The sequence below is a fragment of the Danio rerio genome, chromosome 4 (genome assembly GCF_052040795.2).
Source record: "Danio rerio strain M-AB ecotype USA chromosome 4, GRCz13ab, whole genome shotgun sequence".
NCBI classification, from domain to species: domain Eukaryota; kingdom Metazoa; phylum Chordata; class Actinopteri; order Cypriniformes; family Danionidae; genus Danio; species Danio rerio.
The window spans coordinates 47,250,770-47,262,805 of NC_141024.2; the positions used below are offsets into that span (position 1 = coordinate 47,250,770).

The following is a 12,036-nucleotide window of genomic DNA, read 5'->3' on the forward strand; positions in this document are numbered from 1 at the left end:
ATACCACATGGTAGGCCATGTCATAATTTGTGTTTTATGAATAATAACCCAACTGTGTCTTGTTTTTTAGTCTCCACCATCGTAGTGCCCTACAGCTTTGCCTGCAGACTAAGCAGACCATAGTGCTGAGTGGATGGGAGGGAAGATGTCAAACTTTACTTAAAACTATTATTGGAGGTCAAATTGATTTTAAACTTAATAAAACCTGTCTCATTGGTAAATTCTAGAATGTGGTTTCAATGGCTCACATGGTTCTTGAGTGCATGTTTCCCTAACATCAGAGATACCAAGTTCTGAAGGAAAACTGAGAAGGATGTTGCAGTGGAGAAGAGCAGTAACTGGTCTCCATGAGACATTATTCCAAAGACGGGTAAGACTCTCGTTGGCCACCGGGAGCGACCTAGCCAGGAATTTTGTCGCGGAAGACTGGGCACTTGTACAGGTAGGCAGGTGTTGAGTGAGATGGTTGTGGAGTGGAGCAGTGATGCTTGAAAGGCCTAGAGCATCCGAGTATTGAGGGGCACTGTGAAAGATCAGTGGACTGCCTCAGAAATGTGGGCTCCTCCAAACCGGACCACAGCGAACTGCTAATTTTGTCTGGAGATCAGACACTCAGAAAAAGGAACTTGTGGGTAAAGTAAGAGGCAGGGTGCTGTCAAGCAGGCACGTGCACACATAGGGCTCAACCTGTGCAGTGCACATGCCCTTTTTAGTCTTGGATAGAAAGTGCCCTTCCAAAATGATCAAAAGTGCCCCCGCGACGCGGTACACCCTCGGTCCAGCCCTAACCCTTCTGTAGGCGCGCGAAAACACCCCTCTTGAGTACGCGCGCGACAACACCGCTCTTCAGTACGCGCGCAACAACAACACCCCCCCCCCCCCTCCCCGCTGTTCAAAAAATTTATCCTGCACATGCCCTTTGGACGGAACCATTTAAGACCATATGATGACTGGTAATATGAAAGAGACAGAATTTATTAAAGTTTTGTTATGAAAATAATAACTAAGAAAAAGACTTAAAGGAAAATATATAATGAATCTCTAAATGTATAATGTTGAAATGATATTTAACTATGTTTGCAAATTTTCATAGGTTTACTGATACAGGGCATGAACAGGATATAGGAGGAAGTACAATGTATGGTGGTGACTAAAGAAGAAGAAACAACTATTGGTAACTGAAGAAGTCATTTGAATTATAAATTTTGATGGAATTGATTATTTAAGTAAAGATTTACTAAAATCAAAATATTATGTTGAATCATCTAAATTAAGATGGGATATTAAAAACTAGAAAAGGTTGGTAACAGAAAAAAATATTTATGCGTAAAGAAGAAATTGAAACATGAAAAATTGAACTCACGTGATTGGGTAAAAATGAATAGTTCTAATCTGATAAAAGAATTGAAACATAATAAGAGAGTTTAAGAAAACAGATTTTCTTTCACATGTAACCATGTGAAGAAGTTTAATGATGAAGTCAAAATACAGCTGAAAGAAACAAAGAAGAAAATTTTGTGAGTTTTGGTTAGCTTATAAAAGTATATCAAGATTGTATGGGCAACTAGATGAACCGAAATGATGTAGAACTAATTAGTAGCTAAAAGAAAATCATAAAAATTATTAGAAGAAACTAAGTAAAAAATAGTTGAGAAAATGAATTATCAAAAGTAGTGTCAAATTCAAACTGATTGATTATTAGTGAAATACTTAAATGGAGGTTTATAAATTTAGCCATTGTAGTGAAGAGGTAGTATGTCGTTGAGCAATTAAGAGAAACACCTAGACAAGGTCATATGGAATCTGTTTTAGAAATTTTATTTAAGCTAAATTTTATCTGAGTTATAAACATAGATGTGACTAATTTAATTTTAATACAATTTTACAAGAAAGCGACAAACAAAGGAAGATTGTGTTTAATTTATGATTTAGAAGCAATTAAGGAGAATAGATTTTAAAGCTGAGGTTAATAGTGTATGCAGAAATATGGTCATACTGATGAAAAAATGTAAAGTGATTGATTTTTGAATTATCAGAGAGAGTGGTGTTGATTAAGCATGTTGATGAAATTTTACTCTCAGAAAAAGAATAGACACCTAATTGATTAAAATGAAATAGGTGTTATGACATTTCCATGGAAATAGATTTAAAGGAAGTAAAAATTATAGGTGATTAGATGACACGCCTCAATATTAGGAAAAGTCAGATCACTAAATAAATAAGCCATTTCAAATAACTGTAAACTGGTGAATGTATAACACATTGTAATAAGACTAATATGAATTATAGACTTTAATTATATTTAGAGATATCAGAAACTGCAAGAGAAGAATGAGGGTGAGGTTATAATTGATTATAGAAATATGGGAGAACAGGCGTATAAAAATATATCTGCTAGTCATGATTAACAACTATAGTGAATGGCTAGAGGAGTGGCCAGCAAGCAAAGAGGACAGTCAGACAGTGATGAAGTGTTTAATGAAAGACGATTTAGAAACAAATAGATGTTGAGTAAAAATTAGATTGGATAATGATAAACACTGAAATAATGAATATTTGAAATTGCAGCAAGTAATGGGCCGGAAGCATGAATTTAGGGATGGTGTAAGACTAATAATTACAGGGAAAGTAGAGAAAATTGATACAAATTTAAACACAATTGGCAAAATTCTGTGCACAAACCAAACTGAATTGGATAAAAATCATGTTGAGGGGCATTAGTTTGTTATGGAACAAAACAATGGAATTAATGACTTTTGCATTGTTTACAGGACTGCAGTTTTGGGGACCTGGTGCAGCTTGGACATGCAGTAGCTTACTTATGTAGAGATTAGAATATGACAAATTAACAACTTTACTTCAGACTTTTCTAAACAGGTTGCTGAAGGTGTGAGGCTGGCCGGAGTAACTTGAAAGTTAACATAGGGGTGTAAAAACGGCCTGGAGCTAGGCCCAGGCCGAAAGGGGAATAAAACACAAAAAGGGGATATCTGATATCTAATTGGAGTGTGTAAGCATGTATTGGTGTGGGAGCTGAACACGCTGCACCACACTGCAAATTTTAGATAGTAGATTTAACTACCTTGGAGTTAAAATTAACACTCCCTCAGAGTTTATATGGGAACCACTATAAGTGTTAAAAATAACACTTTTAAAAGTGTTAACATTGTCAACACCAAGAGAGTGTTAATTAGCAAACTCTTATTGTGTAAAATATCTGTTACAATTCCGAAAAAATACCAGCAGCTGTGGTTGCCAGAATCTTTCTGTGAAAAACATGGAAATTTTATATAACTGTATAAATTTATAAAAAATAACCATATTTCATGAACTAATACATTATTCATTTTACAAAATCATAGCTTAGTGCACAAAAAATGTTTAGTCTTCAAATGCAATAATGTTTGCATGTGTGATTGCAATTAGCGAACAGATTTTGACTAAAAATAGTAACTACACAGTTACTTTTAAACAAAAGAAGATGCAGCATAACATAAAATACTCTCAGTTCATCTTGGACTTGAACAGAGACGCTACTATCCTTCCCAATGGTGACACAAAAACCGTTTTGCTGTTTTTCTTTTTTTTTTTTTTTTAGATTTTACGGAAAAACACCAGCAGCTGTGGTTGCCAGTAATCTGCTGTTTTTAACATTCATAAATTCAGTTTACAGAATATTTCTGATAAAAACACATTCAACAGTCTGTATTTTTTATCGATCTCACACTGCAAATTTTAGATTTGGTAGATTTAACAACCTTAGAGTTAAAATTAACACTCCCTCAGTGTTTATATGGGAACCACTATAAGTGTTAAAATAACACTTTTGAAAGTGTTAAAATTTTTACACCCAGAGTGTTAATTAGCAAACTCTTATTGTGTAAAATATCTGTTAAATGTATGTCAAAATACTGGCAGCAGTGGTTGCCAGTAATTTGCTGTTTTCAACATTTTAGATTCGTAAATTCAGTTTCCAGAATATTTCTGTTAAAAACAAATCCCATTGTCTGTATTTTTCATTCGAACACACTTAAGCCTTAAATTCCAGAGCAAAATCCTCACTAGTGTCCTCACTACAGAGGGCTGAACACTCAGACAGTGATGAAGTTAATGAGACAATTAAGTGTCTAATTAAAGGAGGATTGAGAATTGTTGATGAACAAGCAGAATCACTGAAGGACAGAAAAACACAAGCCAAAACCAAAGATGAAATCAACTGAGAAAAAAAAAACTCTAAATAAAATAATAATCAATAAAAATAAAACAAATTACACAATAAAAAAATGTTATTTTTCAACATCTTTAAAAAAAACTCATCAAATTAAACAACTTATCATGGAGCTTCACCTATTACTGACCTTTGATTTTATTTCTGTCATGTGAACAAAAGCTCTTAATGAAATTTCTGTTGTTCATTTGAAGTCACCATGATGGAGGACAGAGTCTGCTTTAGTTGGGCTCTTCAACTTCTTACTATAAATGTCTTTTATTTTGGCTGCTATAGATAGTATTAATTACACTTTATACATATAGCATGGAAAGCTGAAAGAAAATTAAAGTGTCAGTCTGAAGAAGTTATTTATGATAATATAGCCATCTTTTCCTGCTTGTTTGTTTTAGTCAGTATCATATTAATTATGTGTGAGAAATAAATAATATACATAAATGAAACCACTGAAGCTCCAATAATATATAATAAAATAAAACCAATATTTACAATGAGAATGTTTGATCTATGACAGAACTTAAAAACACCCAGACATCAACAATTAGTCTTTGAATATCAATAATGGTGACAAACAAAAAAATAAAAATCAAGTAAAAAAAAAACACTACTGAAATATCACATCCCAAAAACAACACAAAATAAAGAAAAAGAAAGAGATTGTAAGAACATAAAGCTGCATAATTTATTCATGCTGCAATGCATGCTGGGAGCTTTGTACTATGCTGGCACCCAGCATGCATTGCGGCATGAACTATGCAGCTTTTTTTGTTCAGCAACCACGGTTGAGGTTCATATCCTGATTCTTGATGTCTGTGTGTCATATGGCCAAGCTGGAGCTTAATGTTAAGTGCATGACACTCTAATTATTAATTGCATCCTAATTTTTTGTTGAATCTTCCATGAAGAGCAGCAGACTGCCAGCAGTATTGTCCCATGCAGTTTTAATACAACTATATTTGCATATCTTTATGAATCAACTTATTAAACACCTGAAATAATATCTATAACAATTAATCATAAACAGTATCGTTTCTCTTGATCTTTCTTGCTATAACTGATGAGTTTTAGAACCATTAGGCTATAAGAGTAAAGCTTCAAGAGCTCAAATAAGCAGCCTCTGATCTCTATGATGGTGAGGTCAAATGAAATATTTTTAATAAAAAAAATATAAACCTCTGTTCATTGTCAAATATTCTTACAGAAATGAAGTCAAACTGTAATCAGTGAAGCTGCTTATACTATTATTTAATGGAGTTGTTTAATCCTCTGTTTTAATTCAGTTGGTTTGGTGTGAGGCTGTGTCTGTAGTTTTATTTCTTCCTTCAATTTCTTATTCCTTCAGTGATTGTGCTTGTTAACAGCAGGTGTCTGAATTCACTTATTTGTGGTCATTCCCTCTGTCTAGTGGACTAAACTAATTGACTAATTTAAGGGCCAGGTGAATGAGGGTGTGGCGAGATTTCAGACACTCTGATTAGTTTCTCAAACACAAGGGTTTTCTACAAAGGTAGATACATGTTACTCTGTGTGACAAGGAGGCAAATCAGCTTCTAATGCTGATCTAACTCTAGAATTTTAAGACTTTACTCTGAATTACCTCAACACTTGAAATTTAACACCAATGAACTTGCTGTGCACCAATGCATGAGGCCAACTGTATATTAGATACAGGCCAACACAAAAAGGGGAACCAAAAACCATGTTAAATTCAAAAATAGAAAGAGAAAATAAGACTGATTTACTAGCATATGACAATCTGACAGAAAGTGTGTGATTAAGTGTGTATGGACGTTTCCCGGAGATGGGTTGCAGCTGGAAGGGCATCCGCTGTGTAAAACATATGTTGGATAAGTTGGCGGTTCATTTTACTGACGGTGGTGACCCCAGATTAATAAAGGAACTAAGCCTTAAAGAAAATGAATGAATGAATGAATGAATGAATTGGACCAATTAGATTGGAGAAAATTGAGAAAAAATAAAATGAAACACAATTACATTTTAAAATTATTTTATTTTACACACGTTAGTTTTTTGGAATTTTTTAAATTATTTTTATTCTTTTATTTTAGACATATTATTTTTTTTTATATTTTATGGGAAGACATTCTTAATGTTTTTTTTTATTATACTTTATTTTAAGAATTTTTTTATGCTTTTTATCTTTTATTTTAATACCTTTCTAATGTTCTATTATTTTAAGACATTTGTATGTTTTTTCATAATCTTTTATTTTAAGACATTCAATGCTTTTATATTTTTCATTTTCAATGCAAAAATCTTTTATTTTAAGATGCTTTTTGAATCTTTTATTTTAAGACATTTTTAAGATTATTTTATTTTAAACACATTCTTATGAGTTTAAGATTCTTTTATTTGAAGACGATTTTAAAATTCTTTTATTTGAACACATTTTTAAAGATTATTTTAGTTTGAGCCATTGTTGTTTTTAAATCTTTAATTTGAAGACATTTTAAGATTTTTATTTTAAGCCATTGTTGTTTTTGAACCTTTTGTTTGCAGAGATTCTTAAGATTTTTATTTTATTTTAATCACATTGTTGTGTTATTGATTTTCCTATTTTAAGACATTGAGAGAAAAAATCTCTAGTTTAAATATGTTTCAATTTTGGTTTCAAAATTTGGTGACAAGTCTGAGTTGTTAGTTTAATAACCGTGTTATGATTTAGTTCTGAACTTTTCATTTTAATAATTGGTTAGTTTAATCCTACTTTGAAGCTGTTGATTTTTCATCCTAAATCTCAATTGTAATTTTGGTTCAATAATGACTTAAAAATGTTGAAATTCAGTCTGAACTAAGCAGGGGGATTATAGTTTGTATTAGAGAATTGCTGATTTGAATTATGTTGTTAGAATTTTGAATTTCTAATTCCAATCATATTTTCACAAGTGTTGATTTTAGATTTTATTCATACTGTGGGGTTTTCAATGGGAGTGCATTTCCTTTTGATCAGATTTTATTTTTTAAATGTTGGGAGTTTTAAAATTTTATTTACATTTTTATTATTCTCATTCTTATTTTAATTTTGGTGGGGAAGAAGAAGAAGAAAAAATTATTTACCTTTATTGATAAAGTGTATGAGAATGGAACATTTTTATTATGGGATAATTGGAAGTTAATAAGAGTGTTGGGATTAATAAGCCTGAATATAGCAAGTATAATCCTTAGCAAAAGAAGATATCGGAGTGACTTCAAGAAGGAAGAGACTGCACCACCGAAGAGGAGAACCAAGAGTGTGAAAATTATAAACTGAATCCAGAAAAGTTAAAGAAATTGAGTTAAAAGGGTTTTTGGGCATCATTTAACATAATGAAGGAGCACTAGGATGTTAAAGATTGTTTTGAATAAGAGGTAAAACAGGGATTTAGGCAAAGTCCTGCAGTAATGACAATTGGACATTTTTGTGGGGATTTGATTATCTGATTTTGTTTTTGTCTGCTCCAGAGAGGAGCAGAAAAGGGGAATTGTTGGAGAAAAGGAATTTATTTTTATTTTTTATTCTTTATATTATTTTTTATTAGAAAAATGTTTAGACTAAAAACAGATTAATCAATCTTTCTCTTTTGTATTATAAAACGTCTTGACCAGACAATCTTCCTCTTTTTTACTGTGCTGCATACTTTTTAGAAGAACTGTTGACAAGTGGAAAAGCAGAATAAGAATAAATTGAGGGTGGGGGCCTTTGTTCCAGAACTATAGTCTAGACATGTCACAAGTTGTCCTGATGCTTGTAGAAGTTGTGAAATATATTAAAGATGCACGTAATTGTTCAGTTCTGGTATGCAGAGAAAGGTTGCAGAAAGAGGAAGTAATGTCCAGGGGTTGCAAAGAGCCAAGGGACTGCAGAATGACTGATAAGTGACGTTAAACCAAAACTCCACCTGTTAAGATCAGTTGTGTATATATATACTGGAGTCAGGAAATGTAAGTCAGTTGCGAACCTCTTGAATGTAATTCTTGTATTGCATTGAGGTAACGTAACCCTGAGCTCTGTCATCGAATTATTCATTTGTATCTAATAAATTACTAATATTTTTGTCATTGAAGAAAAACCTCTCCAGACCTTTTCTCTTAAACACGCATGGAATAGAGATAGATATTCCAACAGTTTGGATGACATGGTCAGGCTTGAGACATTTTCTGTGGCACTGTGGCTTAGCTGGTCAAAGCGCTTGTCTTGCAAACAGGAGATCCTGGGTTCCAATCCCAGCAGCGCCTTAGTCCAGGTGGTGCGTGTGCTTGATTTATAGAGCTCACCGGAATGAATTATAAAATTGTAAAGCTTTGAGGCGTAATTAATAGTGTGACAAATAGAGTTAAACAACCTCTTTGCTTGCCATTTTAAGACTTGCTGTCTTGTTTTAGTCTCTGTGTGCAAAAACGTCTTGCCTCCTATTCATCGTTGGTGCTGTGGCTTAGTTGGTCAAAGTGCCTGTCTAGTAAACAGGAGATCCTGGCTTTGAATTCCAGCAGTGCCTTATACGCAGTTGGCTGTTCTTTCATGGGCCAGAGAGTACTAAAAAGTGCTTTCTGTCCAACAGTTCTAGAGGAAGCAGAGCACTTAGGCCCTGTGGCGCAATGGATAGCGCATTGGACTTCTAGGCTGTGAGCTGAGCCATTCAAAGGTTGTGGGTTCGAGTCCCACCAGAGTCGCAAGCTTTGCTCATTATCTTCACTGACTTAAGGTGTGGTGCGTTTCTAACATTTTAGGCATCAGTCCATCCCATTTTGCTTCTTTCTTTCATTGCGCAGTGCAGGCTCAGATACTAGGGGTACTCTACAATAAAGCCGATGACTTAATTGAGCTGTTTTAAATAAGGGAGATTAGAAAACAGTGTAGGGCCTAGTGGGCGAGAGGAATGACTCGTCTGCAACCTGTGGTTTTGGGGAAAAGTAACTGCCACCTATTGTTGAGATACTTTTTGGATGACATGGTCAGGCTTGAAACATGATCATCCAGACTCTAAAAGACCGCGTCCGGCTTGTCAGCATTTTCTGCATCCTGACATGCTGGTTTTTGTTGTGTATTATTTTTTCTTCTTCGATTTTTGTTATCGGGCAAATGTCTCTTACTGCGAATTTCTGTGGCGCTGTGGCTTAGCTGGTCAAAGCGCCTGCCTTGTAAACAGGAGATCCTGGGCTCAAATCCCAGCAGCACCTTAGTCCAGGTGGTGCGTGTGCTTGTTTTATAGAGCTCACCGGAATGAATTATAAAATTGTATAGCTTTGAGGCGTAATGAATAGTGCGACAAATAGAGTTAAACAACCTCTTTGCTTGCCATTTTAAGACTTGCTGTCTTTTTTTAGTCTCTGTGTGCAAATACGTCTTGCCTCCTATTCAGTGTTGGCGCTGTTGCTTAGTTGGTCAATGCTCCTGCCTAGTAAACAGGAGATCCTGGGTTCAAATCCCAGCAGTGCCTGATGTACAGGTTTTGTGTTCGCTTTTTGTTAAAAGTAACGAGTGTTTACGCAGCGGGATGTTTAGCAGTCGGTTTCTTAACAAAACTCAAATCCTTAAGAACGCTGCTCGTTCAAGAGGGCTTTGGACGATGCCTTTATATAGCATAGTGTGGTAATGCCTAACCAATTGGACTTTAATATTTCAAGTCCAGACATTCCCACATGCAGCGCTACGGTTGTTAGTTTTTATTTTTATTTTTTGGAATTAAACATTTAGCCTGTGTCAAGGTCGTTTGGCGCTGTGGCTTAGTTGGTCAAAGTGCCTGTCTAGTAAACAGGAGATCCTGGCTTTGAATTCCAGCAGTGCCTTGTCTGCAGTTGGCTGTTCTTTCATAGGCCAGAGAGTACTAAAAAGTGCTTTCTGTCCAACAGTTCTAGAGGAAGCAGAGCACTTAGGCTCTGTGGCGCAATGGATAGTGCATTGGACTTCTAGGCTGTGACCTGAGCCATTCAAAGGTTGTTGGTTCTAGTCCCACCAGAGTCGCACTCTTGGCTCTTTTTCTTCACTGACTTAAGGTGTGGTGCGTTTCTAACATTTTAGGCATCTGTCCATCCTGTTTTGCTTCTTTCTTTCATTGCGCAGTGCAGGCTCAGATACTAGGGGTACTCTACAATAATAACCGATGACTTAATTGAGCTGTTTCAAATAAGGGAGATTCGAAAACGGTGTAGGATCTAGTGGGCTTGAGGAATGACTCGAAGGCAAGCTGTGGTTTTGGGAAAAAGTAACTGCCACCTATTGTTGAGATCACGCCTTTTGGATTTGTCGTACAAGAGCCTCTTTATGCATGTGCAAAGTAACTGAGTAGAAAGCACAGTAAATTTTGCTCCCCCCCCACTGTCTTAGATGAAACTGCGTTTGGAAGTATCGTACCCAGAGGTTTTTTCTTTTAGTGTTAAGACTAAGTTGGCCAGAGCACCTGTCTTGGGAACAGCAGGTGCTAGGTTCAAATCCAAACTGCACCTTTCCCTCAGATTATGGGAGAGTGGTATTCTGATCTGAAACTCTTTCAATGGCCGATAGCATATGTTTGTCCTGATTTCCATTTTCCGAGCTGACTCTGGGTTTTGATGTAATGAAACTGGAGGTACCAAAAAACACTTAACACATGATTTAGGATAGATTAAATAAAAATAAATTCATGCACTTTTTGCTTTGATCTTGAACAGAGGCCAGGTTACCGGTCAGGTTTGAGACATGATCATCCAGACTCTAAAAGACCGCGTCTGTCTTGTCAGCATTTTCTGCATCCTGACATGCTGGTTTTTGTTGTGTATTATTTTTTCTTCTTCGATTTTTGTTATCGGGCAAATGTCTCTTACTGTAAATTTCTGTGGCGGTGTGGCTTAGCTGGTCAAAGCGCCTGGTTTGTAAAAAGGAGATTCTGGGCTCAAATCCCAGCAGCGCCTTAGTCCAGGTGGTGCGTGTGCTTGTTTTATAGAGCTTACCGGAATGAATTATAAAATTGTATAGCTTTGAGGCGTAATGAATAGTGCGACAAATAGGGTTAAACAACCTCTTTGCTTGCCATTTTAAGACTTGCTGTCTTTTTTTAGTCTCTGTTTGCAAAAATGTCTTGCCCTCTTCAGCGTTGGCGCTGTGGCTTAGTTGGTCAAAGCGCCTGTCTAGTAAACAGGAGATCCTGGGTTCAAATCCCAGCAGTGCCTAATGTACAGGTTTCATGTTTGCTTTTTGTTAAGAGTAACGAGTGTTTACGCAGCGGGATGTTTAGCAGTCGGTTTCTTAACAAAACTCAAATCCTTAAGAACGCTGCTCGTTCAAGAGGGCTTTGGACGATGGCTTTATATAGCATAGTGTGGTAATGCCTAACCAATTGGACTTTAATATTTAAAGTCCAGACATTCCCACATGCAGCGCTACCGTTGTTAGTTTTTTTTATTTTTTGGAATTAAACAATTAGCCCCTGTCAAGGTTGTTTGGCGCTGTGGCTTAGTTGGTCAAAGTGCCTGTCTAGTAAACAGGAGATCCTGGCTTCGATTCCCAGCAGTGCCATGTCCGCCGTTGGCTGTTCTTTCATGGGCCAGAGAGTACTAAAAAGTGCTTTCTGTGCAAAAGTGCTAGAGACAGCAGAGCTCTGTGGTGCAATGGATAGTGCATTGGATTTCTAGGCTGTGACCTGAGCCATTCAAAGGTTGTTGGTTCTAGTCCCACCAGAGTCGCAATCTTGGCTCTTTTTCTTCACTGACTTAAGGTGTGGTGCGTTTCTAACATTTTAGGCATCTTATAGAGCTTACCGGAATGAATTATAAAATTGTATAGCTTTGAGGCGTAATGAATAGTGCGACAAATAGAGTTAAACAACCTCTTT

At 35.8% G+C, this 12,036-nt stretch overlaps 3 non-coding genes across 3 annotated transcripts; all 3 read left to right on the top strand.

The window, feature by feature from the left end:
• Positions 1-8,390: 8,390 nt before the first annotated feature.
• trnaa-ugc (transfer RNA alanine (anticodon UGC)) lies at positions 8,391-8,464 on the top strand. Its single transcript has one exon. It is a non-coding gene; the product is annotated as a tRNA-Ala (tRNA).
• Positions 8,465-8,810: 346 nt separating this feature from the next.
• trnar-ucu (transfer RNA arginine (anticodon UCU)) lies at positions 8,811-8,899 on the top strand. The gene is given in 2 exon segments: positions 8,811-8,847; positions 8,864-8,899. It is a non-coding gene; the product is annotated as a tRNA-Arg (tRNA).
• Positions 8,900-11,300: 2,401 nt separating this feature from the next.
• On the top strand, positions 11,301-11,374 carry trnat-agu (transfer RNA threonine (anticodon AGU)). Its single transcript has one exon. It is a non-coding gene; the product is annotated as a tRNA-Thr (tRNA).
• The last annotated feature ends 662 nt before the right edge of the window (positions 11,375-12,036 follow it).